Source organism: Triturus cristatus, chromosome 3_1 (assembly GCF_964204655.1).
Source record: "Triturus cristatus chromosome 3_1, aTriCri1.1, whole genome shotgun sequence".
Lineage (NCBI taxonomy): Eukaryota > Metazoa > Chordata > Amphibia > Caudata > Salamandridae > Triturus > Triturus cristatus.
Genome location: NC_140583.1, coordinates 799,801,288 through 799,818,853, shown reverse-complemented (window position 1 = coordinate 799,818,853; position 17,566 = coordinate 799,801,288).

Genomic DNA, 17,566 nt, shown 5'->3' with positions numbered 1-17,566 from the left:
TGTTATGCTATGCTGTTTTGTTTGCTACAAGAGATCAATGCGGCTGACCAAGGTTCAGCACTTCAATTCCAAAGTAAAAAAAAGTCCTTTATCCGTGCACGCCCGTCCGGAGCCTGCCGCACTTCTGCTCCACTGAGAATCAGACAAGATCATGAGGGTGAGGATGGTGCACCAGAAACGAAGTGAAGGGAAAGCCTCAAGTTCATTCAAAATATCCTTTATTCTATAAATTAGTTTTTAAAATTTCCACCACAGCCAACGCGTTTCGTTCCAAAGGAACTTCGTCAGGGCTCAAAAAAGTGTCTCACGAGGGCTCAAAACAGTCCTATGCCCATATAAACAAGATCATAACCACCTCCATAAGTATGCTGTTTTGTTGTATTTTGTTATGCTATGTTTTGTTATGCTATGCTATGTTTTGTTTTGTTATGCTGTTTTGTTATGCTGTGCTATGTTTTGTTTTGTTATGCTATGCTGTTTTGTTATGCTATGCTATGTTTTGTTGTGTTTTGGTATGCTATGCTGTTTTGTTGTATTTTGTTATGCTATGCTATGTTGTGTTTTGTTATGCTATGCTCACACACTGCTGTCTCACACACTGCTTTCTCTCTTACACACACTGCTGTCTCTTACACACACTGCTGTCTCTCACACTGCTGTCTCACACTGCTGTCTCACACACACAGTGCTATCTCACACTTCTGCCTCTCTCACACACACTGCTGTCTTAGTTACACACACTGCTGTCTCGCACACTGCTGTCTCACATAGTGCTGTCTCACATTGCTGTCTCTCGCACACTGCTGTCTCTCTCACATACCATGCTCTCCCTAGGACATACACACTGCTGTCTCTCTCACACTGCTGTCTCTCTCACACACACTGCTGTCTCTCTCACACACACACTGCTGTCTCTCTCACACACACTGCTGTCTCTCTCACACTGCTGTCTTTCTTACACACACTGCTGTCTCTCACACTGCTGTCTCTCACACTGATGCGTCTCACACTGCTGTCTCTCACACTGCGGTCACACACACTGCTGTCTCACACACACTGCTGTCTCTCACACTGCTGTCTCTCACACACTGCTGTCTCTCACACACTGCTGTCTCACACACTGCTATCTCTTACACACCATGCTCTCTCTAGGACACACACACTGCTGTCTCTCTTACACACTGCTGTCTCTCTTACACACACTGCTGTCTCTCTTACTCACACTACTGTGGCAATGACTGGCAGTGGGCACACGTGTGGTCATTTTAAAGTCATTCATGTCCCCGCATGGGGGTGAGGGCCAGCTTCCTGAGCGGTGTGGACATTCGGTGACTAACGAGAGGAACAATTTACATGGATGGACTGGGACATAAAGTAACACCAATATAAAAGTGCCATTGAAACAGGTAACTAAAAAGTGGCCCGCGTTCGCAAACTGGAGCAGTTCTAAGCTCATAGAGAGGCGCTATATCGCTGTTTTTTGCAAGGTAAGGGAGCCTAAATGCATGTGTGCTTGCTGCGTGCAATTTAGTGATCGGAAAAAAATCAGTAGCAAAAATCTGCCCCGGGACCATAAAAATGGTCGACAAACCGGACCACCTGTGAGGCCAGTCCCGCAGCCCGTCTAAGCCTGGGAACAAAAGGTGATGAGGGTGAGGGGGGGATGGAAGGGGGGGGGGGGCTTTGAGGAAGAGAGAGTGTGTGCTTAAAAACAGCCAAATAATGGAAACAGGTCCGTGGGAGTGACAAGGTGAGAACCACAGCACTTTGACCCCTCACATGGACCATACCATCTAAGTAAGAGTCTTACTTGTCTGCTGGGTCCCCCAGCATTCTTTCGGGTGTGAATGTCACCCGAGCAAGGTGCTGTGGAACACTAGTTCTCGCTGCACGCACCGGTGCCACTAGTTGCGCCACTAGTTTATATGGGGAGGACGTGAGGGGGCAGGGAGTGAACCAAATTGTTCCAATCAGGCTATATCGGCACGCGAAACCGAGCACATGAAAGGGACCCCCAGAGCCGGTCCGTGCTGCGATAGCGCCTTAGCGGAAAGAAATTTGAATAAAATGAGGCAGGAGGGGGTCCCATTGTGGGTGCGCAGGTCAGTCACGGGGTGATTAAATTAATGCAGGGACTGGCCCCTGGATGCGAACACCTCCCCCGAACGAGCCTGATTCATTCACAACTCAAAACTCCATCACACCGGTGCCAAGTTGTCTGTGTGGGGGATAGGGTTGTCATTGTGCGTCAGCAGGGGTTGAGAGGGAAATGGGAGGTGGAGGAAGGGGCCTAAGGGAGCGTAAAATGGTACCTACAGAGAGTAAAAAAAATATATGATTTCAACAAGTTTAATCAAAACATTGGAGCCAAGTGAGAGGGACGCTGCTGTCCATAGGATAGTAATGCAAACCCCACTGGCGATTGGCACCCTGGGCACGGGCCCAGCCCACCCGTGCTCCCCAGTGAAGAATGACACCCCCAGAGACACGTTAAGGATTTGAAGGGTCCTGAGCAAGAAGTATGGGGGGGGGCATGTAATGCACAAACACAGCTCTAAAGCTCTAATGTCTTACTCAGAACCCCCAAACATCCTTAAAATGACAGGAGGTAGAGAAACAGATTAAAGGCAGATGTATAGCCACATGGAAGAGTCTTTGTGACTTAAAGAGAACTACGAAATCCATACGAAACCTTCAGCATAGACTGGAAGGGTCTGGTGGCGCCATCGGCCTGCTTGTTTACCCGATATAAACTCAGGCGGCATGAACAGACAGCGCCTGTTCTAAGTGCGAAATCTCTGTGAAATGTGCTGCTTGTCACGGCACCCGTCACATCCCTAAACTGCACAAGAATGAGATCTGGCATGCTACGATGCAAGGCACAACCTGCCAAAACCAGAGAAATGGATCCCAAAATTAACAATCCCACGAGTGGTGCGCACGTGCCACTGCAAGCCATGGCGTATTGGTGTCTATTACGCGCACCAAGCGAGTAATAGACACCAATAGGCCATGGGCGGAGCAATGCGCCCGCCTTTGGCCAATTGCGTGCAGTCATTTATAAAAAGACGCACGCAAAGGCCAATCGCGTACCACAAAAGGAATCGCACACGCACGAGTGTGTGCGATTCCTAGGTCAGCTTGGATTCCCCGTTTTTCACCCACTAAATGTCTCACGCTGCGCGAGCACTGCTCCGCAGTGCACCGCTAGGCGCGAGACTTAAAAATGGCTTTGATCAAGGGTTCAAGGGACCTAAAGAATTTGAGTTCCTAAATAAAAAACATCCTAGAATCCCATTGTTGTACATCCTCCCCAAAGTCCATAAGAACGAAACTCATCCACCGGAGAGACCAATAGTCTCCGGATGTGAATGAGTATTGGAGCCATTATCCAAATACGTTGATTTTTATCTAAAACCTTTCTTGGAAGAAATACCATCTTACATCTGTGATACTACAGATTTGATCAATAAGATCGAACAAGTGGAGCTTGAAAGTGGTCAACAAATTTTGGTCACACTAGACGTAGCATCTTTATATACAAAGATACCTCAGGACGATGGATTATCCGCGATTGAAACTTTCCTGGAAAAACAACAGAAACCGCATAGAGTTCCAGCAGATTTTATAATGCAATTAGCAATTTTGCACTTCGTAAGAACTATTTTAAATTTGGTACGGAGTTCTATTTCCAAATTAAAGGCTGTGCCATGGGGTGTCTTTTTGCACCAGAGCTGGCAGTTTTATATATGGCGAAATTCGAGGAGAAATATGTCTACAACAATAATCCATTTTCCCAAAACATTTCGAATTGGGTTCGCTATATAGATGACATATTCATGAAATGGACTGGGAACGAAGACACCTTATTTCAGTTTCATGTATGGTTGAATGAAAGAACAGCTGACATCAAATTTAGTCTTAATTATGCACCTCAACGAATGACATTTTTGGATGTAGAAAAAACCAACAGACAGGAACAAAGCGCTTCACTATAAAAGCCACCATCCACGAAACTTAAAAGACAACCTGTCTTATGGACAGTTTTTAAGGATTAATTGGAATTGTTCTTTTAAAAATGAATACATTTTCCATGCAAATAAACTGATGGACAGGTTAAAAGACCGTGGATAAGGAAACTATTAAAAAATGCATGAAAAGAGCCTGGTGGACACCTAGAGAAGCCCTGTTACAGAATAAAGAGAGAGTATCAACAGATCGTCTAGTGTGTGTGACCACTTTTTGTTCCAACACCAACTTTATGAAAACAATCATTAATCAAAATTGGCATTTGATTAAAAAGTTGAATAATACATTTGATAAACCACCGTTGTTTGCACTTAAAAAGGATTGCAGCATAGGTAATCAGGTGGTCCATGCACTACTGCCAAAGGCCGCACCAAAAAACACACTACCAGAGGAACTTTGTTGTGAGTAGTTACAGCAGATATCTGCCCATTATGGATGCAAGAGAAGTGAGCACAACTCGCATAATAAAATATAGTAGTTCGAGCTAGATTTTGAAATACGCGTTAAAACGGGAACCTGACCCGGTGAAGATTTATCGTTGAGAAATCGATTGCAACGTTTGGATAATTGGATACCGTTTTTTACACACAGATGTTGTGAGGAGTGGATACGGCGTTCTACAATAAAAGAATAAAGGCTTGGAGGTATGAGACCGCCTGACAATCAGTTTTCGAATATTAAATCCAGTTCTTTGAATAGATTCTGATGGAGCTATTCTCTTTCTTTAGTGATACGTCTAAGGACCTAATTGAGGGGGTCCGTTAAGAAAAATACCACCTGATATATAAGTAAGTGGTTCCTGCTATTAAAACGATAGTAATATGAGAACCCTTGGACAAATGACTTTTCTACTGAAGTTTTGTTATTTTCTTTTGATTTGGTCAGCTTTGATGATAGAGTGCGTGATTAGAGTGGAACACAGGAGATCGGCTGATCTCGCAAAGAGATAATACATTTTGTTACATGGAGGGTGCGATAGTGAGAAAATAGTGATTTGAAGTCCTAGTTGGTAACACAAGTTTAATTCTTGTTTTTTCTAGTCACTGGTCCTGATGAGAACCCCATGAATTCCCATTCGCGTTCGAAACGCGTCGACCATTTATTATCCAAACGAGTGCTATGTAAAGGAAAAGAAACCCCTGGTTATACTCAAGCATAGAATTTTTTAAGAGTTTATGAGATTTGTTTGTCATGCTTAGTCTTAAGGGGGTCTGTTGTAAATAGTGTACCGTTTGGTTTATCGGCCTAAATTTAAGGCTTAAGAATTCAACTAAAAAGATTATGCTGTTTTGTTGTCACAACAAAGTGTTCATGTTTTTTGTCTGAGTTTACAAAATTGGCATTAATTGTTACATGTTTTATGTTTTGTCTTAGTTATTGAGAATGTGTTGTTTATGTTTGTGATCAGAAAAATAGATGTTTATAAATGGTGGGTGTGGATTGTAAATAATGTGATGTTTGTAAAAATTTAAAAAGGTTTTTTATGATATGTCGAAAAAGAAAACAATTTCTAAAAAACAAAAATAAATTGTCAAAAAGAAAGCATTCTTCTTGGATCACATTGAGTTATTCCTTGTGTTATCCTTATAAATAAGTAAGTAGAAGGATATCAGTATTGGCATTTTGTGGTTATTTCTGTGCACCATGAAAACATACACTGCAGAATTGTGCTGAAACATTCGAACAGTGCGCACAAGATAGAACAACCCATCGGCAATGCTTTGTCCGCGTACTACTTTCCTTCAAAGTGGATACACAAGAGCTGAAAATAGTCTGTGTGGACTAGAAACAGCCGAAACGCAGATTTCACATCGCACTTTGCCATCTGTGCCCTTGCGCCCACCGTCACCACTAGTGGCATGGCCACATCAACCGAGGAATAAGACACCATGGCCACATCCTCAGCAATGAAATCATTAACTGATCCCCCTTCTGGCATTGACAAGTCCTGGATCAGTCTGAATTGGCCCTCCTCTTTCTTGGGGACTACTCCGATTGGAGACACAATTAAATTCTCCATGGGCCAACCATAGAAGGAGTTTGCCATTCTACCTTCCCTCACCTCTTTGTCAAGTTTGTTCTGAACCGCCAGTTTCTGCTCTTTGGCTGAGCACAGATTATCCACCCACCTCCGGACCCGCGACCCCGTGTAACCCAACCAAAACCCCTCACTAAATCCCTCCATCAAAACCCTTGCTTCCTCCCGTCACTTGTAGTGCTCCAGCCAGAACTCCAACCTGTCTAACATAACCGGATGGCCCAACTCCTTGCATTCCCCAACCTCCCGAGTGCCTGTGAACTGCTGCTGCTGCCCCCCTGAATCGCCCCGGGCTGCTGCCAGTGGTTTCCTCCCTGGTGGTAACCACCCCCTGTCCCAAAGCAGCTGACCAGGAGGTGCGCCCTCCGCACTTTGAACACTCATGGTGGAACTTACAATTCTCGCATGTGCACAGCCCGTTATTAAAGTCCTAGAAATTTCACCCAACCCCCTGCTGGCTCTTACCCATTCCACCCACCCGTCCCGAGGTGGGTCGCCCCTGAAAGGGCCGGTAAACTATGGGCAAAGCACTGCCAGTAAAAATTGTCTTACCACCTTTTGCTGCCCCCATCGTGTGTTGCCACAGGTCGCCATTCTCCTGTTTTTGCTTCAGGGTCCCACACCAATCGTGTCCTCAACTCTTCATCATACAGGGCCCACATGTATCCTCCCCCCGTGATTTGAGCCTTCCTGATAGGATCCATATATTTAAACAGAGCGACACAGCACTCCGGGTATTTTCACAATATACGCTTGCGTAAATCAGGAAGGTCGCCGTCCAGTTTTCTATCGTGAGGGACACTTTCGGCCTCTTGGCCAGCTCGTATTCCTCTTCTTTGGATCTCACCCCCCCAACGTAACTATTTAAGCATCTCTACATACTCCCCTTTCAATATGCGCTCTTTAGTGGCCAACATAAGGTGCCCCCCCAAAGGATTTATGACTCCCTTATAAGGTAGATTCTTGAACTTCAATACCATACTCTCAGGGCCATCTTTCTGATCTCCTTTATTGTCCTGGTCCTCTGTATCCTTCCGTTTGCCTGAACTACCTTCCTCCTTACCACACCCCACGCCCCCTGCCGTGAAACACTGCTTCACAACATGTATGCAGACATCTCCTGCGCCCCTCTGAAGGTTGGCGCCCCAGGCATGGGCTCAGCACATCAATGACTAATATCAGCCCTGAATTATTTTACTCATACATGCAATTCAAGTGTGTAGATCTACACCAACTATTGTGCTGTACCTCATGTGGGCAATTGTCTCCATGAGCGTAAAGAACTCTTTACATGCATGTATACATTTTAGGAGTAAATGTAGGAGTGGCAAGGGGGAGTTGCTGGTTAATGGGGAAAATCAAATGCAAAGGGGACATGGGAAGGGACATTAAGGCGAGGGCGCAGCAAGGACATGTAAATACAAAAACAAACCTGCAAAAGATTAACTCATTAGCAATTCACTACATCTACAACAGTAGTACAACAGCAAAGTACATTTAGATATATCGCAAACAAGCATTGGAAGAAGTGAAATACCTCAGATGGCCCCTCACAGGTACTGCAATCGAATCACGTACAAATCAATTGAGTGAGAGAATAACACTACCAGCACAAAGCATGACACCTACAAACAAAATAAAAAGAAATAAAAAGATCATACAACTTTAGACATTGTAGATACCCAGATACTTCACACTGTATTTTTTTTTTAATTATGTGAATAAAATTAATGTAAAAAATAAACTGTACATATTGGGGATACCCACAGAAAACATGTTATACAAATGTAGGCATAATAGACGCACATACACAGAAATGTAAAAATATGTAAATTAATGTATTGTAGCTTTTATAGAGCACTTGCTGCTCATCTGTGGGGTACTGAGCCACTTGTTTACATGAATAGTAAGCTACATCATGCAGTGTGTATGGTTGGGAGGCTGTTACCTTTTTTTTGAACCTATACGGGAAGTGTTTTCATATCATGAGTGATTAGCACCAACGTGTGATGACCGTGTTACTGGATACAGCACTTAAAAGGATTGTGAGAAACAGAGGAGCTTTTTATACTTCTGTGATATGCTGACAACTCTGATTAGCTTTGCCGATTCCATTATTATGTCTGTAATTTAAGTTCTCTGTCCGGTGTCCTATGCTAGCTGTGGCAGGAGATCATTCAACTCTGAGATCTTATGGCTCTGAGGGAGGAAACAAGTGTAGAGAATGAGTGAAGTGAGTTGAAGATCTGCCCTTTTCTGCTGCGTTTCAGTTCTCCTTTATGGGATTGTCATTATCAGTGTCTAGTAGTGTGATTTGCCAAAATGTACTGTGTTATGTTTATCCTTTATGTCTCTGACATTATAAGATGTCATTGTTCAGAGTATGTGACTATTAGGGACATGAAGAATAGACTATGGTTAGAGCCCTCCAGTGACCAGTAATGTAATAGATTCTTTCAGTCATAGCAAACTGTCCCATTGCTTTTGAGTTGTTAATTTTATCGGTACCCTCCAATTTCCAGGAGAGTGCAACATACGTTTTATACATGTCCCTTTAATAAAGGAAAAAGTAGCTAATTGGTGTACGATATCATATGATGATCCAGAGATTGTATCAGATTGAGACAGAGAGGACCCTTTGAATCACATAAATTATTGTCATTAATCTATCTCCCCCCTGTGAAATTATAGGTCTGCTGTACTCCAGAGTGAAATCCTGTAATCCTAGGAGTAACTATCTCCACCCTGTGGCCTGTACCCAGGAGAGAAAGTCCTCTGAAGCGCAGGAGCAGCAGTCTGTGTCCTGAATCCAGGAGTTATAATCCCCTAAATTCCAGGAGTAGATGTCTCCAGCCTGTGAATTTATAGGTGTGATGAACCCAGAAGTGATAACCCCTAAGCCCAGGAGCAGGTACCACTGCTGTGGTGAGAGCCTGTGAGAAATTGGGTTACTGGTTGAGGGTTGAAACCCTACTCAAGCAGCAACCACAATCCTTGACAGGGTGAGGCACACGCAAACCCTAAATTAATCTAGGCTCAACCCTCTGGTAGCTTGGCACAGAGCAGTCAGGCTTAATTTAGAGGCAATGTGTAAAGTATTTATGCAGCATTTCAAACAGTAATAAAGTGAGAACAGAACACAAGAAAAATCCCCCACCAATGTAGAAAAATAGAGTAAAATGTAATAAATAAAACTAAGACCAAGATGATAAAAATCCAATCAGTATAACCGAAGATAAGCAATTTTAAAGATTTAAGTGAAAATAGCTCTAAAAATCCCAAAGCGCCACTCACAGCTATCTGGTCGCGCAAGACTAGGAAAAAGTCACAAGTTCAGGCGACTGCGATGGAGCACGGGTCGGATACAGAGACCAGGCTAGTCCCACTGAAAAGTTACTTTCTCAGCCCAGAGCAAAGAGTCCCGTTCGCGGTGGAGGGGCAGCAAGGAGCAGAAAAGCATTGCGGACGGTGGTCGATGGAGTGTTGAAGAGCAGGCCTGGCACTGAGGAGGGTCGTCACGGTAGCGCGAAGATCCTGTTGTTGTCACAAGCGGTGGACTGGAGCTTTGCGGTGGCTCTGTCCATTAGTGGTCAATGCTGTAGCATGAAGAGTTGGGCTGACTGAACTTCGCGCTGGCAGGCTGTGCGAGCAAAGAGTTTTGCCACCAACTGGCCCATTTGTGGTCACGAAAAGCCCAACAACTTCAATTCAGCCGCTCTGTGGCCACACCAAGGGTCTAGGACCTGAGGGGCACCACTTGGTGGTCAGCTGCTCGCTCCAAATGGATCTGGGTGCTGGTTCAGGTGGTTGGGAGCCTGTTATGTATGTATGGCGAGCAGACTAGCCAGTGGAGTCACTCTGGGAGTCCTGGGTTCAGGTGCAGGTCCAATCCCTCTGACGTAGGCAGGAGGGCAGGAGTCCAGCAAGGCAGAAGTCCAGCAGGACAGTAGTCCTGCAGATTTGCAGTCCTTTCTGCAGCACAGCAGTCCCTTCTTGCTGGCAGAGTCTCCACAAGTCCAGAAGGTTACTAAAGAGTTGGTGTCTGAGGTCCAATATTTATACCAGGTGCTTCTTTTGAAGTGGGAGAAGATTCTGGAGGTTTCCTTTTGAAGAGCACAGGTTCCCTGCCTCCCCTGCTCTGGCTCCTGACTAACTACAGTTGGCATGCAGCCCTTTGTGTGGAGGCAGGACACAGCCTATTCAAGTGCAAGTAGTGTTGTGCTCAGCCCTACCCTCCCATCCTGCCAGTGATGGCCCATCCAGGAAAAACTAATCACTCCAATATGTGTGGCTGTTTAGGAGGAATATTCAAAGGCCAACTGCCAACTTCACCGAGTCATGTGACCAAGTTACAGGCTGCCGGCACTAAATGGCTAAGGCAGGAAAATGCCAACTTCCTAAAAGTGACATTTTCAAAATTGTAATTTAAAATCCGACTTTAGCATGAGAGAGAATTGAATATGCTACTTACCAGTATGCATCTGTTCTTGGCATGTAGGGCTGCTGACATTCATATCTGTGCATAGATCGCCGCCTAGTGTTGGGTCCGGATGTTTGCACGTTGTTGTCCTGGAAGAGTCTTCGAGGTATCCTGGGATAGGTGACTCCTCCCCTGGACTACAGTGCGCATGGGCATCCTCTCCATCCTCAGATTGTTTTTCGCCATTGTGGCAGTGATGGAGTAGATACAGAAAAGTGATGACCATGCTTACAGTAATTCTGAGAGCTGCAGCTGCTACAGGCGCCGGGGAGGAGGGAGGGCGATATGAATGTCAGCAGCCCTACATGCCAAGAACAGATGCATACTGGTAAGTAGCATATTCAGTTCGAGGCATGTGGGCTGCTGAATTCATATCTGTGCATAGAATGTATAGCAGTGCCCTCTATTAGCGGCGGCTACCAGTGCCAGCTGCAGCGGTCTGAAAAAGGGTTTTGAGAACAGCCTGTCCTACAGCTGCCTGCTGTTTTGATTGCACATCTACACAATAGTGTTTGGTAAATGTGTGTGTGGTGGACCAGGTGGCTGCTTTACATATATCATGCAGGGGAATATTTCCTAGAAAAGCCATGGAGGCCCCTAACTTACGTGTTGAGTGGGCTCGTGGGGGAATAGTTAATGTGCGGTTTGCCTTTTGATAACAAATTTGAATACACTTAACTATCCATCTGGCTATCCCTGCTTTGGAGATGGCGTTACCCTTGTGGTGTGGGGCAAAGGCAACGAACAGTTGTTTTGTCTTCCTAAAGGGTTTAGTCCTGTCGATGTAGTACATGAGGGCCCTCCTTACGTCTAGTGTATGGAGTGCTCGTTCCGCGACAGTTTGTGGGTTTTGGAAGAAAACGGGCAGTTCAATAGTTTGATTCATGTGGAACTGCGAGATTACCTTGGGCATGAATTTGGGGTTGGTACGTAGTACGACCCTGTTGGCGTGAACCTGTATAAATGGCTCTTGAACGGTTAGTGCCTGGAGTTCACTAACCCTTCTTAAAGAAGTGATTGCTACCAGGAAAGCTACTTTCCAGGTGAGGAATTGAATCTCGCATGAGTGTAGAGGTTCAAAGGGTGGACCCATCAGGCGTGTGAGGACCAGGTTGAGGTTCCACATTGGAGCCGGTGGGTGGCTTGGTGGAATGACTCGTTTGAGTCCTTCCAAGAATGCTTTGATGGCAGGCACTCTGAATAGTGAGAGGTGCTGCCTGGTTTGCAGATAGGCTGATATTGCGGTCAAATGGACACGTATAGAGGTGTACATGACGAACCTTTTCCATTTGGCTGCATAGCAAGCTCTTGTAGTGGGTCTCCTGGCCTCCTTGATGATGTCCATACAGTCAGGTGGCAGGTTGAGGTAGCCAAACTCTAGGACTTCAGGAGCCAGATTGCCAGGTTCAGCTGTTGCGGATCTGGGTGCTGAATCTCTCCATGGTTCTGTGTCAAATGCGCGGGTTTGATCCGCAGCCTTTGATGCGGCACCACGGAAAGTTCGAGGAAGGTGGTGTACCATGGCTGGCGTGCCCACGTAGGAGCAACTAGGACGAGTGTCAGGGAGTGTTGTCTGAGTTTGCGAGCCACCAGCGGTATCAACGGCGCTGGGGGAAAAGCGTACGCAAATCTGCCGGACCAGTTCATCCATATCGCATTGCCCAGCGACTGCGGATGTGGGAACCTGGCGGCAAAGCTTTGGCATTTTGCGTTTTCGCTTGTGGCGAATAGGTCTATCTCTGGATGACCCCATTGCTGGAAGTACGGTTGGAGTACTGATGGGTGTAACTCCCACTCGTGCATCTGGTGGCTGTGTCTGCTGAGCAGATCCGCCATCTGGTTGTCCTTGCCGGGGAGGTGTTCTGCCATGAGGAACATGTTCCTCTGAATGGCCCACTTCCACATGCTCTGAGCCAGATGAGACAACTGTGGAGAGTGTGTTCCTCCCTGCTTCTGTATGTAGTACATGGCAGTCATGTTGTCCGTCCGGATCAACACGACTTTGTTGCACAGATGTACTTTGAATGCCTTCATGGCCAGGAAGATTGCCATCAGTTCCAGAAGGTTGATGTGCATCTTCTTCTGTTGTGTCGTCCATAGTCCCTGCACTGTGTAGTGGAGTACATGAGCTCCCCATCCCTGGAGAGACGCGTCCGCTGTCAGTACTATTTGTGGAACAGGCTCTTGGAACGGTCGGCCCTTGCAAAGGTTTAGAGGATTCCACCAATGCAGAGAGTTGTATGCCCGACCGCTCACCAACACTAGGTCTTTCAACTGTCCTTGAGCCTGATTCCACTGACGTGCTAAGCACTCCTGAAGCGGGCGCATATGTAATCTCGCGTGTGGGACTATGAAAATGCAGGAGGCCATCATGCCTATCAACTGTATGAACACTCGTGCTGGAAGTGAGTGTTGGGGTTTGAACCTGGAGATCAGCATTTGTATGCTGTTGATCCTCACTAAATTTGGCTGAGCTGTGGCCGCCAGAGTGTCTATAGTCGCACCTAGGTACTGTTGTACGTGTGCGGGCTGGAGATGGGATTTTGGGTAATTTAGTGAGAACCCCAGACTGTGAAGGAGGTGAATGGTGCGGGACATGTGGCTGGCACATTGCTGGGCTGACTTCGCTTGAACGAGCCAGTCGTCCAGGTAAGGGTAGACGTGTATGTGCTGCCTCCGTAGATGTGCCGCCACAGTAGCTAGGCACTTTGTAAACACCCTTGGTGCCGTTGTCACGCCGAAGGGAAGGACTCTGAATTGGTAGTGCTGTCCTTGAACAGTGAACCTGAGGTATTTTTTGTGTGATGGGTGAATGGGTATGTGGAAATACGCATCCTTGAGGTCCAGTGTGGCTAGAAAGTCTCCCTGCTTGAGCAGCGGGAGGACTTGCTAGAGAGTGAGCATGTGAAAATGCTCGGAAAGAATGTATCTGTTTAGGGGTCTCAGGTCTAATATAGGTCTGAGTGACCCGTCCTTCTTCGGTACTAAAAAGTACAGGGAGTACACCCCCGTACCTTGCTCGTGGACGGGTACGACCTCTATTGCGCCTTGGAGGAATTGTGGGTGGAGTGGAGGTTAGCTCTAGACAGTAACCGTATTTGACAATATCTTTGACCCACCTGTCCGTGGTGATGGAGTTCCACGTGGACAGGAACCTTTGTAGCCTTCCCCCGACAGGTGTTATGTGGTCGGGAGGAAGGGAGAGGGCGTCACTGCTTGTTCTTGGGGGAGGACCTGGTGTTGCCGTAGCCGCGTCCTCTTCCCTTTGTACTGGAGCCACGATATCCACCCCGGGTGTTTTTATCGTAGGTGGTTTGTGTATTGCCCTTGTTGTATGTCTGCTGTGACCCCTGTCCTCTACCTGCTCCTCTATTTCCGGGGCGACGAAAGGAGCTGCTCCGAAAGGACTGAGTCTGGAGAGCCCCCATGGACTTTGCGGTGTCCGTGTCCTTTTTTATTTTCTCAAGGGTGGTGTCAACCTCCGGTCCGAATAAATAGTCGGGGTTGACAGGCTGGTTGAGTATATTATTTTGCACCTCCGGTTTGAATCCGGAGATTCGCAACCAGGCATGTCGTCGCAGCATGACGCTTGTGTTAATGGCCCTGGCAGCCGTGTCTGCGGCATCTAGTGCACACTTGATGGAAGCATTTGTGAGTAGCTGTCCCTCTCTGATAAGAATTTCTGCACCTTCTTTGTACTGGTCAGGGAGATGTTGGAGTAGTTGTTCCAATGTGTCATAGTGCGCTCTATCGTAGCGAGCGAGGAGCGCTTGAGTGTTGGCTATGCGCCATATGTTGGCAGCCTGGGCGGCAACTCGCTTGCCGGAGGTCTCTAGCACCTTGGACTCTTTGTCCGGGGGAGGAGCGTCACCTGTCGATAAGAGCGTTGAATGCTGCAGTGTCCTCTGTGGGAGATGTTTTCGCCCCATAGAGTTGTGGGTCTTGTGCATCTAGAGGTGCACCTGGATCTACAGGGTCGCCCCAAGTTTGATCAGGGTCCTGTTGGTAATCAGGGTCTATGTCTCTGTGGTAGGGGAGTCGGTCATCCATGTAGTCCTCCAACACATCCGTGTCGGAGTGTGTGGGAGAGAATGATTGTGGATCCTGGTAGGGCGAGTGGTAAGATTCGCTTAGGAGAGGTTCTGAGTCCACAGGCAGCTTCCTTTTTAGTGGGATCCGGAAAGGGTCCAAAGGTGGCTCCGAAGTTATCCTCCGTTCGTGGATAACCATCCTGCCAGTGTTGGCGTCGATGACATGTGACGGAGACGCCTCAGCAGGTGTAGTTGTGGAGTGGGTGACCCGTGTCCTGAGTTGGAATATTTTTGGGATCGTGGACGGAGGCAGGCCAAAAGTAATGTTGGCTGGCGCCGAGGAGGCTGCTGGAGCTTTTATTGGGCCGGAGCCCGACGTGTCCTGGGGGACCGTTTTGGTTTTGCTGCTTTGTGCTGCACCAGGTCGCACTTGGAGCGCCTTTGAGGCTTTCGCGCCGACCAGGTCTGTAGAGGCGGTCGTCGACTTTTTCGGCGCCGGCGGGTCATCAAGTCGAGGGGCGGGAATGGCCGTCGACGTCTTCGATGCATGAGGCTTCGGTGTTGCCGTGGAAGCGATGTGAGACGCAGCCGGCAGTGTGCCCTTTGGTGTCGGAGTCGATGGCGTCGACGCCGGGAACCGATCAGGTTTGTTGGCACCGAAGGCCTTTTTCCGTATGCCGACTCCGACGTCGGCCGCTTCAAGTTCGGCACCGAAGTCTGGCTTGGTGCGCTCGGTGCCGACGCGCTTCGCTGGCGTCGAAGGTGTGGAAGGCCTCGATCCGACCAGCGCCACTTTTGGTTTCGGTTTCGATTGAACCAGTGCAGCTTTTGGTTTCGGTTTGGAAGAAGGGAAACCAGCCGGTTTAGGTAATAATGGCTGCCGCTGAACATCCGAGGCCGGGCCCGAGGGCGGGGCCGAAGAACTGCGGGATAGGTCTCGGGTAAGGCCCGAAGGCGATCCCTCGACCGGAGCCATAGACTGTGGCACTGGGCTCTCTTCAGTCTGAACGGGTAGACCTTGCTCGTCATTGGAGCTACTCTCTTCGGCCCCTAAGGCCTCATCGTAGTCTCCTACCTCGGTGTCGTCTTCATCTCTGCGAAAGAGTGATTCGTCGACGTCGTTCGATCCGGAGTCATGTTCGGAAACGGGACTGGAGGGTAGGATCTCCAATTCTTCGACATCTTCGGTCTCGGCGTTGAAGATGTCTGCCGGGGCCGGTGCCGCGTGCTGCGCTTCGAGTCTTGCCGCTCGTCGATTCCGTAGAGTCTTCTTTGAACGGAACCGGGCACAGGCCATGCATGTCGATTCGTCGTGATCCGGCGAAAGGCATTTGTTGCACACCGGATGGACGTCGATGTGGGGATATTTCGCATTGCATACCGGACATCTTTTGAACGGTGTCCTCGATTCCATCGTCGATGTCGTCGATGGGCAGGTAAGAAGCGAAAAGTCGGTGCTGAAAGTTGTTAAACTAACAAAGGAGTATCGAAACCGATCGAGAAAACAGTACCGACGCGAACTAAAGGCCTTTTGGCCTCGATAAAGTTTTTCCTAACTTGAGCTAAGATAGCACATCCGAACCCAATGGCAGAAAAAAACAATCTGAGGATGGAGAGGATGCCCATGCGCACTGTAGTCCAGGGGAGGAGTCACCTATCCCAGGATACCTCGAAGACTCTTCCAGGACAACAACGTGCAAACATCCGGACCCAACACTAGGCGGCGATCTATGCACAGATATGAATTCAGCAGCCCACATGCCTCGAAATTTTCATTACAATTCTAAAGATACCAAACATGAACTCGTTACCTGGTCCCATTTGGAAATGATCACTTATTAAATGTAATAAGGTAACGCCAATGTTATCCTATGGGAGAGGCAGGCCTTACATTAACGAAAAACAAATTTAGGAGTGTTTCACTACCAGGACATATGAAACTAAAAAATACATGTCCAACTTTTAAAATACACTGCACCCTGCCCTCCAGGCTGTCCAGGGCCAACACTCAGGATGACTAACATGTACTAACAAAGCCAATCGGTCTCGCCTAAGCAAGAGCTATTGGCTTTGCCAATATGTTTTAGCCATGTTGTACACCAGTGTGGCTGCTGTTCAGCAAACTTAAAAGTTAGTGGCGTAAAGGAGAGTGGAGTGGAGTGTCATAGAGTGTCATGGAGTGGCATAGAGAGTCATAGAGTGGTGTAGAACAGAGTTGAGTAGCGTGAAGTGGAGTGTCATGGAGTGGCGAGGAGCAGGGTTCTCCAAAGTCTGTCCTGGAGGACCGGATCCATGCCAGATTTTCAGCATATCCCTATTTAGATAAATTTAGTTATCTTAAAAATCTGGCATCCGGACCTCCAGGACCGACTTTGAAGAACGCTGGCATAGAGTGTTGTGGGGGGAGTAGAGAGTTGTAGAGTGGAAGGGAGTAGAGTGTTGAAGAGTTGAGTGGCATAGAGTGTTGTTGAGTGGTGTAGAACAGAATGGAGTAGTGTAGGGATGTTGTGTAGAACGGAGTAGATTGTCGTAGAGTGTAGTGGCATAGAAAGGGGTAGTGTAGTAGAGTGGAATTGCGCAGAGTTGAGTAGAGTGTTGTAGAGTGATGTGACGTAGAGTCACGTGTCATAGAGTGGAATAGTGGAGTGCAGTAGTATTTTGTAGTATAGAACGGGGTAAAGTGGCATGGAGTGGCACAGAGGGAGTTGTGTAGAGCATTGTACAGTGGAGTAGTGTCCTTGGAGTGACAGAGTAGAGTGTTGCAAAGTGGCATAGAGTTTAATGTAGTAGAGCATTATACAGTGGAGTGTCACAGAGTGGAGTAGAGTGGCCTAGAGTGAAGTAGCATAAAGTACAGTGGTGCAGAGTAGATTGGCATAGAGTGCAGAGGCGTAGAGTTCATTGGTTTTGAGTAAAGTGGTGTAGAGTACAGTGATGTTGAGCAAGTGGCATAGAGTAAAGTGGAGTGGCACAATGTGGATTGCAGTG